The sequence below is a fragment of the Embiotoca jacksoni genome, unplaced genomic scaffold (assembly GCF_022577435.1).
Source record: "Embiotoca jacksoni isolate LCO1_2020_lvr unplaced genomic scaffold, fEmbJac1.0.p SCAF_18, whole genome shotgun sequence".
NCBI lineage: Eukaryota > Metazoa > Chordata > Actinopteri > Embiotocidae > Embiotoca > Embiotoca jacksoni.
In genome coordinates, this window is record NW_027185318.1 from 2,809,271 (window position 1) to 2,821,603 (window position 12,333).

Sequence of the window (12,333 nt, forward strand, 5' to 3'; positions counted from 1 at the left end):
TGAAGGGTACAGGAAAAGGAAAGAAAGACACACACTTTGCAGAAATATTTCCGGAGGTGGCTTGAAAATTAGAGCTGTAGTGAAATTTTTAATTAACCTTGATGATAGCGGAGGAGCCGCACAGGAGTTCTGCAAAGAGAAAAATCACAGCTCAACTATGTCCTCTTTTGGCCTTCAACAATCATGTAGTTTTAACTTCACAATACAAATTCATCCATTTATCAGTTCCTAGTGGAGGCAGAGTGGAGAGAGAAGAGGCAAAGTCTGGAGTCTGGAGCTGATACCAGGGTAATGAATGTGTGGGCAACACTGTCGAGAATGCAAGTACCCACAAAGAAACATTAGTTTACCTTTCTGGCTCGGAGTTGAACCTAATAAAGCTGCGCTCACACGCACACGCACACAATAAGCAATCTATGGGTGCAGAAACTCATATCCTGCAAATATCCAATGAACTGGCTTCATCAGTGGTTTTGGCACAGGCCTTTATATCTTTGGCAGGAGACACAGAAGCACACTCAAAGAAAGATGCATTTAAAAGCCAGAAACATATCCTTTGTTTAGCTTGTTCAGTGCATGCAGTGTGTTCGTCACAGCATCAATAATACAGAATCACAAGGAAGGAAACAGGATACAGCTTGGAGTTGTGTGTTGTTTAGGTAATGTGAGATTTATGTTAATACACAACTCACCAGTGCAGCTGTCAGAATGATTTATGATCAATTTTAATTCCGTTATTGCTCCTCAAGGTGTACTTTTGTGAACAGTGACAGAGGAATGGACAAATAAAGCAGCTTTAAAAGCTGTAATTGCACACAAATGTAAGCGTCATATTGACTCCTACTAGAGTGGAACTGAAGAGTACATCGTTAGCACATCTAAGTCTTGTTTCATGTTTTCAAAGGTACGAAAAGTGAAGATGCCAAACCTTACTGTGATTTCTGATGCCAAGAACTGATGGCTTGAACAGAACAAATGCTGCAAAGACAGCATGCAGAAGAGAGAGATTTACTGATGAAAACAGGAAGCCAGGTGGTGAGGAAAAGAAGGTGAAAACGTATATGTGCAAGAGCTGAGAGAAGAACAGATGCTGCAGTGCTGGAGCGACGAGAACGCATCCGACAGTCGGCTGAACCCTTCGAAATAACTCATTGCAGAGATCAAGGAAAGTGAAGCAAAGCATGGCTGCTGCAAAGGAACAGATATAGAATGTGGAGGATAGGAAGCAGGAGGAGGAGCGCGAGTTTCCCCCACTGACAATTTCTTATGAAGGTGAGCAACAGAGAAAATCAAGCACTCGTCTGAGCCCGTGTGTGTCTGAACCCTCGAAATTCAACATCTCCTTCTGTTTCCACGGAGCTGTGGGACGCAGTCGGACTTCCCGACCTGCCAAACAGCAACCACAGCTTGCTGCTTATTAGTACAAAATCAAAATGAGCCGCACTGATCACTGACATCAGAAGTTCCCTTCTTTTTTTTTTTTGTGAACAGCTTGTGTCAACTACAAAACATTTCATTTAAATATATATATGTCATTGAGAATATGTTTAAGTGCTGACGACAGCCGCGGAGATGTTATGTTTTCAAGTCGTCCGTCTCATTCTCGTTGATCTGCCGTCTCAGGAGAGAATTTCTTTTTCATATCTGGGCACAAACCCTCAGGTGGACTCAAGGATGACCTGATATGATTTTGGTGGTCAAAGGTCAAAGGTCATTTTTTTTTTTTTTTTTTTTTTTTTTTTTTGGGGGGGGGGGGGGGGGTAACTCAATAATGTCTAATAGGATAAAATGATGAAGTGATGACATATCCAAAGGGTCAAAGGTCAACTTCACTGTGACACCAAAATGTTCAGCAAAATCCACTTTTCTTGCAATTATTAAGCACAATAACAAAAACAAAAAAGAGGACACCTTCCTAGTCTTCACTTCATATCACTGTGTAGGACTGGACAGACATGGATTTAAACTGCAACACGACAAAGTGTTAGTTTTATAATAAGTACTGCAGAAAACCTAATGCAACACATCCGATAATTACAGTAAAGGTACAAGACTGAATCTACATCCACACATGTAGTAATGAGGTTGTAATTAGGCACAGCTTGTTGTTGTCAGCATGATAAACATGTTCACGGAGGCAACTCCAAAGCTGATGTTTAGGTGTTGTGTTTACAGTGTGGAACATTTTGCAAATAAATGTTCTAATAAGTACGTAAACACAAAGGCCGAGAATATCATTTATTTTAATGATAGTTAGTCATAAACCAGATGATGATGATGCAAGATAATAAAGTGGGATTAGAAAGTCAGTCCTCTGTGGATCATGAATATGTGGAACATTTCATGGCAACTTATCCACTCCTTTTTCAGAAATTTCAGTTAATGTCAAACTGACAGCTTGACCGACTAATAGAAAACAAAAGCAGAATTATTTTCAAGCTTGTAGATTTTCTATTTCCCTTCCTAAAAAAGTCACAAGGTACAATAATACGGAGAACATTAACTTTAAATTAATTTCTCTCCTCACATATTCTCTACATTGTTGTTCTTATTGTTTTCCTCGAGGCAAGACCTCTACAGCTGCTGCACTCCATTTGCATTTTCCAGCTGGTAGACAGTTATATTTGCACAGTGCATCTCCAAACAATCAGAGTTTGCTCCAATATGCGTGCACCAGCAGGAGCAGAGTCATTGTGGATTTCATAGATGTAGACATAAAGCAAAAACTATGAGGACAAACTTAATAACTGGAGCTCTGTGTTGTTTCTTTTTACATGAATTACATATGGCTCAACGTGAAAGCACATAAAATCATCTGCAATAACTGCTCCATGTCCACTTTAAAAAAGAGGAAATACAAATTGGATTCAGCACTGTACTATTAGAGAGAGGATACACACTGTCAGCAGGTTGTGTCATTTTCTGCTGTCTCCCTGATTGATTAATGCTCTAATTAGACACTAGTTTGGAGAGGGGTAATACTTCCAGGCTTTTGATTTAACATTTCGACCCAGGAAACCTCACAGAGCCTGTGATGTTCACGTCAACACATGAAGCTACAATCAACCCAAATTGGTTTCAGATTTCAGAAAGCAGCTTTTTAAACACAACCGCTACGCTGGAGTTGTGCTAATTTATGAAATGGCGCTTCACTGTGCCGCAGCAGCGCATATCTGGATAGTAAGTGGCAGCATTAACACAGAGGGAGTTTGAGACTGTCCATTTGTTCACCCCATCAGGCACTCGCACCTCTCCATCACGGCTGGCTGAAATAGCCACAGGACTTTAATGAAGGCCAGCAGGCTGTTTAAGAGCCCGTTACTGTCGCTCGACCACCCTCTGCTGCTTTTCCCAATGATCCGAGATGTGAGGACGTCTTCGGGTGTACAGCTGCAGTCCACCTGCAGATGCCTGCAGGGTACAGTGACATATGTAGCTGGCACATGATAACGGCACAAAACCATTGATATCACTTACTGCTTAGAGGCAATACATCACTTAAAGGTCAGAAGTAGAGATGGTTCTATCATTCCTCTTCTGCGTCTACTTTATATTCTCTTTGAAGGTCAGATCCCCAGTAGGAAAAGTGGAAAAGAAAGGCTGTCGTCGCTTCAGAATGAAAGAAACTTGTAATTGTAATGCAGCAAATTTGGTGTTGAACAGCCGTTTTTGCTTTACAGCGCGGCCTTGGAGGGACACAGGCACAGAAATTTTAAAGAACAACTGGGGGATGTTTTTAGTGGGTCCTGATTTGTACTGACATGTATTCAATTTCCAAAATGAAACATCCCTTCGAGTTTCTGTCAAGCTCATTGTGCAGCCTCTCCTAAAATATCAAAATTAAGGAAGATGGAAGCTTCATTTAGATAATTGGTTTAATTAAGAGATTCCTTCCAAAGACACACAAACAATCGCTGTTAATACTGCGACAGCAACAATACCACACTGGATGACCCCTTGTTTTACTTGTAGACGTATTTGCTGATCTCTGGAGTCAGCAGTGCAATGAGCGCAAGCTAATTTGGGTCAAGTTGAGAGAAGTTAAACACATCACACACAACTCTTCACCATCTGTGAGCAGCCGGCCCACCGGGAGCAGCCAACTGTTCAGACGAACGGGATTTGATGCTTTTCGCCTGGAGAGTGACCATTAGCATTGCAGCCAAATCCCTCAGAGCAGGATAATGGGAAACGAACGAGGGTCATGTTTTGTTTACGGATGTTTGAAATTGGAGTCGATCTGACCAGCAGAAAAAAAGCAGAGACGCACGTGGATTGTTCAGCAGCCACACATCTGAAATTTCTACAGCGATTTAACGAGCAGGGAGCCACTCACGAGGTCCACTCTCTCAGTCGACCCATAAGGTCGAGAGAAATGACAGACTCGTGACCTCGCCTGATCCTTGTCAACTGCATGAGAGGAGGAAGAGCACAGATAATGTGAGCAGACAGCTTCGACCGGCGCTGCCACAGCTCTTCGTTTATACATCACATCGCCTGGGAACCTCTCTCCTGGCATGTCAGAAAACATCAAACTCTCAAGTCCCAGCGGGATCATTGAATGGCTGCACACACTCAGAGACAGACCATGTCAAGTCCAAAGGTTTGGGCATTTTGATGAGTGAAGATATGCAGGTAGCCGTGGCTTAGAGGACACCTCTCCCCACTTGTAGCCTCTCAACTGCAGTACTTTTGGTTGTTGCCTGGTGACATTTCACTTGCATGCTACATAAAACTATATTTAGGATGTTTTACTTTGGACTCGAACAGTGTTGCAATTACTTGCAAGAACTCTTTACTGTAAAACTGGAGAGGGAGGTGGACAGGGAGAGAAGGAACAACAGAAATAATGAGCAAAAACAAGGTCACATGCCGCCACCGCAGTTCAGAGTATCATTAGAAGAATTTTGTGGCCCACAGTGGCTTATCACTTCAAAAAACTGCATACTGTATGTCATTAAATATATCTAGCAATCATAAAACTATGTTATGGACTACACTGTAAAATACTTGGAGTTATCTGATTTCTGCTGGGTTGTTTGTTTTTTTACAAGATATTGCTTTCTGATATTGAAAACCAGTAAAAGCATCCAATAACCTCCTGAAAATAGATTGATATCTACTTTTCTTTCATCTTGTATTGTTGTTGACGGTCAAGTGTTGCGATCACACATATGGACAGTACTATTTGTGAACATCCAGCAAAATATCATATCAGTCCTGTAGACTGCATTAAGAGCATTTTTTTTTCTCCATTAGATGTTTTTGCACAGAATAATAAAATGTTTCACGTAAATTACATTTTGTCAAAAAATACTTTTAAGTGAAAATGTTTCTCTTCTGTCGACGACTGTCTGTGATTTTCTGTTTCTCACATACTCGTGTGCCAGTGCAACTTGGCGAAAGCGAGCCTGCAGTTACAGGAACTGTTACATGGAACCGTGCCATTTCAGTAGCTTTAATTTTATTATATCACCAGTCTCTGCTCAAACAATCTGCAGGGGTTTATTGGTCCAAACTGGGTCTTTGCACACACACATAAACCATGTGTACCATCTGTGTTGCTAGAATGGAGAAGGAGAAATTATTCACCAACAATAATGGAAGAATCTCTCGTGAATTAACTGTATTAACCCAGATAACCCGTGTGTTTCCTGGACAGGCTCACACTCTCTCCTTCCTCTACTTGGTAACCATGGTTACCTTGTGTGTCACTTTGTCAACCTATTTTAAGAAACTATCATCATCCTGCCTATTATAGACACACACACACACACACACACACACACACACACACACACACACACACACACACACCTTGTAGGAGGAAGCCACTCTATTTGTCATGCTGATACATTCAGTTATGTAATATTTAACTCTGCCTAATCTCTTCATAGCACCTGCAGTGTAAACACAACGCCAGTTCATGTTGGCTGTACACGTCACTAGTGAAGATTACTATTTTGCAAAGGGATGAAGTGGAAGTTTACACATAACTCGTGGTGCTCACAAATACTTGTTTTGTCAGCCACACCAGGTGTTGTGATGGAAATCGTGAAAAATTGGTTGCAATCTGCACTAAATCCTACTCACTGCTCCTTTAAGATGAATTGTAAAAACTCTATTGCTTCAGGTTAATAAACACACGCAACATGAATAACATTCATTCAAAAATTTTGCATTTTCGTGTTATAATTGTGAACTTGTTAGCATGCTGCCTTCACTGTTAAGTTTGAATACGTACCACTTCTATACAGACTCAGAGCTTCTGTAGTTTTCGTGTTGTTTAGACTTAATGCTGCAAAATATGACAGAGGATGTAAGATGTATGCAAGCAGGAAGTTATCAAACAGGAATAAAATGCCCAACATTATTAAAAAACAAACAACACTGATTCAGACGATGAAAACATGTAATCCGGCACCTCTGCAGCCAATCATCTACTCTGTTGCAGTCCTTAAAAGGGGAAGTTCTTCGGTTTCCCAGCCTTCATAAACACATCAGTATGTGACTTTTTTAATTTTTAATTTTCTGTTCAATTTTCTGGACTTTCTTACTGACTGTTTGTACTGCAGTAAAACAGCATGTCCACCTTTGGCTCAATGTCAAGTGCAAAATAGGTCATAATGAAATGAAAGAGAGATTAAAGAGAACCTGATTAAACCTCCATCCAAACCATCACTCACCATAATGAGCACTTCAATAAATTATGGATATGGCAATCAAATATGCACACTTTCAGTGGTCTCCTGTGTTAAACTGACTTAAGTTTACTGTCCAGCGTCTCCCGAGTCACATGCCCTTCTTCGCAAAACTTAATAAATCTGTTAAATGTGTGCACATGCCGAGATTGTGGGCATGTATGCATTCAGAATTTAGTTAGAGGAGAAAAGCAAAGCAACACCTCTGTGGTTTAGCATGCTCTGATTGCTCCAATTGTGGTTGTGATGTTCTCATTACATTCTGCAGATAGCCTCTTTCTCTCCTGACGACGGGAATAAACAAGTGACAACTCCACGGCCTTGAATGCAAAAAAAATGGCAAATACTGCATTACAATGAATTATGCAGAGCAAGGCATCTATTATTCAGCCTAACAAGGGAAAGCAATGTCAATTATAGTGCAGACATGTTGTCAAGTATCATCCGTAGTCATATTAGCTCATGCAGAGACTTTCAGTAATAACAATGACATTTTTCTCATTTCATATAATTTTACAACAACTGTTTTTAGACTCATGTTGATCTTATTGCCTGTTTCATGGCTTACTTAACTATTACCCTGCTAATTAGAGGGCATTGGGATGAACAATATGGGCAACATCCTCTCCTGTTGCACTGCCTTTCAGACCATTACTCTGCAGACAGCTGTTCGGGAATAGATGCCCAAAGTAATATAGTGGAGGAAAGCGGCCATTTTAAAGAGTGTTGGACCAGAGTCCTGATGATTATTGCCCTCCCAGGGTTTACACATGTGAGCACTGTTCCTCTTAAAAAGGCTGTCCAAGTCAACACATATCCTGTGGAGCAGTATTGTGATGTCACTGACAGAAAACTTTGTAGTAGATTAGTGGCAGGCTTTAATTATGTCCAGATTGGTCCTTCATTGTGGAAACAAGGCACACACCTCCTGTGGGTCCATTAGAGGCTTTTTAAAATGAAAGGCACAAACAATTAGTCCTCCCTGACCTCTTGACACCCACAGGAATCCCAGGGTTATATTGTTTATTTGTCACAACATCTACCGGTGTGACAGCGTGCACTGAAAATAGCTTTTAAAAAAGGGCACTCGCAGCAACCTGCCAAGACTCAGATAATAAACCCACCTGAAATTACAGCTCAGAGAAGAACATTAAAGAAGAACATTAGGGAATGTGGGATTATTGATTTGTGTCAGAGGAGAGAGCGGTGGAGGAGTTTTACAGTGCATACATAATGCAAGCTTCCTGAAATGAAATAATTACGTTTACAGTTTTTGTTTCGTCCGGCTATGGTTTTCAAAAACATTCAATTGCGGAGGATTATGCAATCTACAAAACTCTTTACATCAGCATTTTAGTTTCAGAGTTCAGAGTGCACCGAATAAATTTGTACATGACAACAACTGTAGTTTAATGATAAAGTGTGTCCTGGACATCCTTATATCCACAGATGCTGAATGCACCAAGGCATTAGACTTTCATGAATAAAGCACAATCAGCCGGTCTATACCGTGTAACTTTTCCACACTAAAATGTCTCAAATCTATATGCCCTATATTTTGTTGAGCTGTGCAGCAACTCCTCTCACATTACACACTGTAATTTCATCCACTGAAATTATAGAAATACTGTAAAGTTGCTTTAATAATCTGGGAAATATATCTGTATTGACAAGTTCAATGAGCAATAGGTTCCTGTTTATGCGTGCGTGTCAGTGGCTCGGAGAAGGTAGCTGGGGGTGCAGTGACAGGTGCAAACACCAGGTAACTGACATGATGCAATGAGACAGGGCGATGAGTCACCCCGGCCCTCAGCGAGCTCCCTTGCTTTAAACCTGCAGCAGCTCCTAAACAATTACCTATTTATAACCCTTCCACAGCAATCCCACAACCACTGACAGACGGGGAAGTCTGGCTTCGTCTCAGCACTGTTTTGCTCAGAAGCAGATTGAAGATGCAATAATAAATCCTCCGCTGTTTAATAAATCGTTTAATAGCTTTAATGGAAAATCCTAAAGTGGAGAGCTCTAACATATGCAGGCTGGTCCCTGTCACATCAGGGACAGCAGCTCTGGCAGGAATGGACTCACATAATTGGTAATTCTTCTTATTGGACTGATGGGATAGAGCGGGAATAAAACCACATCCCTTCAAGTCAAACAGCGCGCTGTCATGCCTGGCTGGCTCATCACCTGGCGTACCTGCAAATACTCCACGGGATTAGCAGCATGTTGTTCATTAAGACTGATAATGCTTCAAATGGTGGTAATCCTCTGATGTGCTATTTCTTATAAAATGTTAAATCCCTTTAAAGGGGGATACAATGTCCGTACCAAATCACAACTGTTTTCACTTTTACAAATCCATAATGCAAACAACACAGCTATATTTTTTTTATTTTCTTCTCTTTTCTTTAACAACAAGGACTTTTGCCACAGCATTAGTGCATTAGAGGGAATCCATCATATTAATGATCCCGAGGCCACTCCATTATTCACAGAGAAGCAGCTCGCCTGTCCAAATAAATTATCATTGGTGTTCCATTAATGGAAGTTTTTAAATCTCGCCACGGAGAACGTCATTAATCTGCACACAGAGTCTCTCTGGAGTGGAACGGTCGACTACTGCAACACTGCCAGCGATCTGTGAAGATGAGAAACTCCCCACTGTCCTCGTTCACTTTCCTTCTGTGGGAGGAAGTTCAATTATGATTGACATTAACTACTGTGACTCCAGACCGGATCCAAGTTGCACACTTTGCATTTTTCATGCTCTGCTAAACAGATGTGTGCTTACAGGTGAAGGGCAGAGCTACAAAGTGGTACTTCTGTCTGAAATTGCAGATGAAAAACTGTGACCTCTCCCCTCCTGATGGAGCGCTTTCAGCTAATTCGACACATATTGCATTTGTGTGTTGGATAATTGCAAAGCCAAAAGCCTCCGCCGGTCCCTCGGGACTCCCAGCACATCCATTCCCCCAGCGCCGGCACACAGACGTGGGCCAACTTCCAGACATATACTGTTAATAATCTGATTGAACATTTGTAGAGGGACCTTGAAAAGTCACATACTGTGCAACTTTCTAACACTTTAATGAAATTGCTTCTCATAATGTTGGCATTCACCGACTATTATGTTTTTCATTATGACAACCTACTGTGGGAGTCAAGCTCATTTTCATTTTCCCTGGATGTAAGAGGGCAATAAATCCATTTATTTGAATGCCCTACAGTGCCTGGTTTAACTCAGACCTTAACAAATAACCAAAGTAAAGTTCTTTGGATTCCTGATAGCAGGTATGGTAAATAAACAGAGCTTTATATCTTGAGCTCTGTTTTGCTTTCCAAAGAAATAGCTGCTGTCTGAAGCTGAACAGGATCTGTTATTTATTTCTCCACCCACTCTCCTATTCATCACCACTATTAAATTATCACTCTCTTTTCCTTCCCTAACTGAGCACGACTCTGTCGTCCGCTTCCGAGCCGCCTCACTGTGCCCTGAGTCAGGTGGTAAATAGGAAGCAGCGTTTAATTGTGGCTGTCTGCACTGTGAGTTTTCAGTCTGGGGCTCGTAGTACTGTATGTGCCTCCAGGTCTGGAAGGAGCTGCAGCGTCAGTTCCTGCCAAAGCCTTCTCCGTATGCCGAGCCTCCTCCTGCTCCTGCACCTGAATCTGGTGCCGCAGGGACTGAAGACCAACTGTTTTCTGCAAACTGACCTCTTTGGCCAAATGGATGAGGTCCTCACACAGCACCTGATGTCTACGATGAACACCAGCTGCAGCAAATAGTTTATGAGTTAAAATAGCCACAAATGTAATAATTGGTGGACTCTTTTTGATAAAGAGAGTGAGAGTGTTGGTCTGAAACAGTACTCTAAATATATAAGTCTAAATTAAACCACCTGCGAAGGATTCTAACAGATGTAAGGGAGCCTTTTCCTTCCTATTAGTCCCACGGGCTGTTTCAGTGGTCAGGGGTTCTCTATTGGCAAACGCTTCGCTAAGGAAATAATGCACAGAACGGCTAAGTGGGAAAATCTGCTTAAATCCCCTCCTGTCTTTGCAAAGCCGGCTAGGCCAGATCAAATTAAGTGGTTTGATACTTTCTCTGCCAATCGGATTAGACTGATTAATTCTCAAAAGTGTTTAAATGATTAAAGCTGGTTAATGGGCCTAAGGGAAGTTCATGGTGTCAGAGCCATATCAAACAGAGGTGGAGGAATAACAACACAAGAGGTAACTGTAAAAACAAAGCCGGCTTTATGTTTGCTATTTGTCAATTAACAGAATGCACACCTGCATATTCAACTGTATAGTCTTTTTGTTTCTTTCAAATTGCAAGACTCTGTGGGGAAGATGCTTGACAAATAGTGCATCTGCTGACACAGTGCCTAAATATAGAGTGCAAAATGGAGCAGAAGAAAGGGGCACAGTGTGGACCATAAATATTCACAGTCCATCTAGAAGGCGGGTAAAAGCAAGGTCTTAGGAGAAATCTTGTCTTCTCATGCTAAATGTGGCTACAGGCTTTGCCTCATCCTTTTGGATTTGGATGTCTCAGTCTGCGAATATTTGTCATCCTGAAACAGATCTTCATTATAAAATTTTCCTCCTATAAAGGCAGATGGAGAGAGAGAGAGAGAGAGAGCGAGAGACAGAAAGAGGGAGGAGGATAAACAGTTACAAAGGTTCCTCTCCTCCCCCTCTAACCCCCTCTTCTAATGTACTCGTCTCCTGAGGGAGTGGTATCCATCACAGAGACGGCTGGCCTGTTATGCCACTTTGCCTCGTGCATGTGAACACAAGGTGACTCTGGGAGAGACGCCACTCATGTGTGCCCAGTCTTATAAATGCAGCCCCATGTTTCTCCCATAAAGTGTCCATCAGCACCTTAATGCATCTCCCAGTGAAAGTGACAGAGCCGGGGCTTGCACATTATTAACTCCAGACATTTTTATGAGCCTGTGGAACAGAGTGCTCCTTTTGAATAAGATATGTGTCCAGTGTTCAGCGGCTCTATATCAGTCTTGTAGTTTTTGGCATATAGCAGCAGAACCTTTGATAGACACTGTTTTTAGTGTTTTTACATGAGGCTGAACTGCAGACTGCATCCCTGTAAATATTGTAGCTCTCTTATAATTATTCTCCAATGGGATCAAAATAGATTAAGCTTCATTTTGCTGTGTGCAATCCATTATGACACCCATTTGCTCGCACGGGGAAAAATACATTTATATTAATGTTATGTAAACAGTGCTTACAATGATAAATTGCAGTGTGTAATCATAAGCTCAGCAGAGGGGGGTTAAAGGCACATCCAAATTGGCAGGCTCATGATAAATGCATGGGATTTGTCTAAAATATTAATCAAATATAAATGTGCAATGAATTTAATAGTGGCTTACCTGAGTTATATTTAGTACCAATTAACAGCCATGCACATTGTTGGGACAGGAGGTAATGAGATTAAGTTAGACTGGCATATTTTCTGAAACAAGTAATAGAAGCTGAGATGATGTGAAGGGGGAACCCTCAAATTCATCTAGCAGAAGGAGGTCTTTACAGAAACGATCTGTAGGGTTTCTGCGTTGTGTTTTGTGTTTAGTGGATGTTCGCAGTTGGGAAGGACAACACT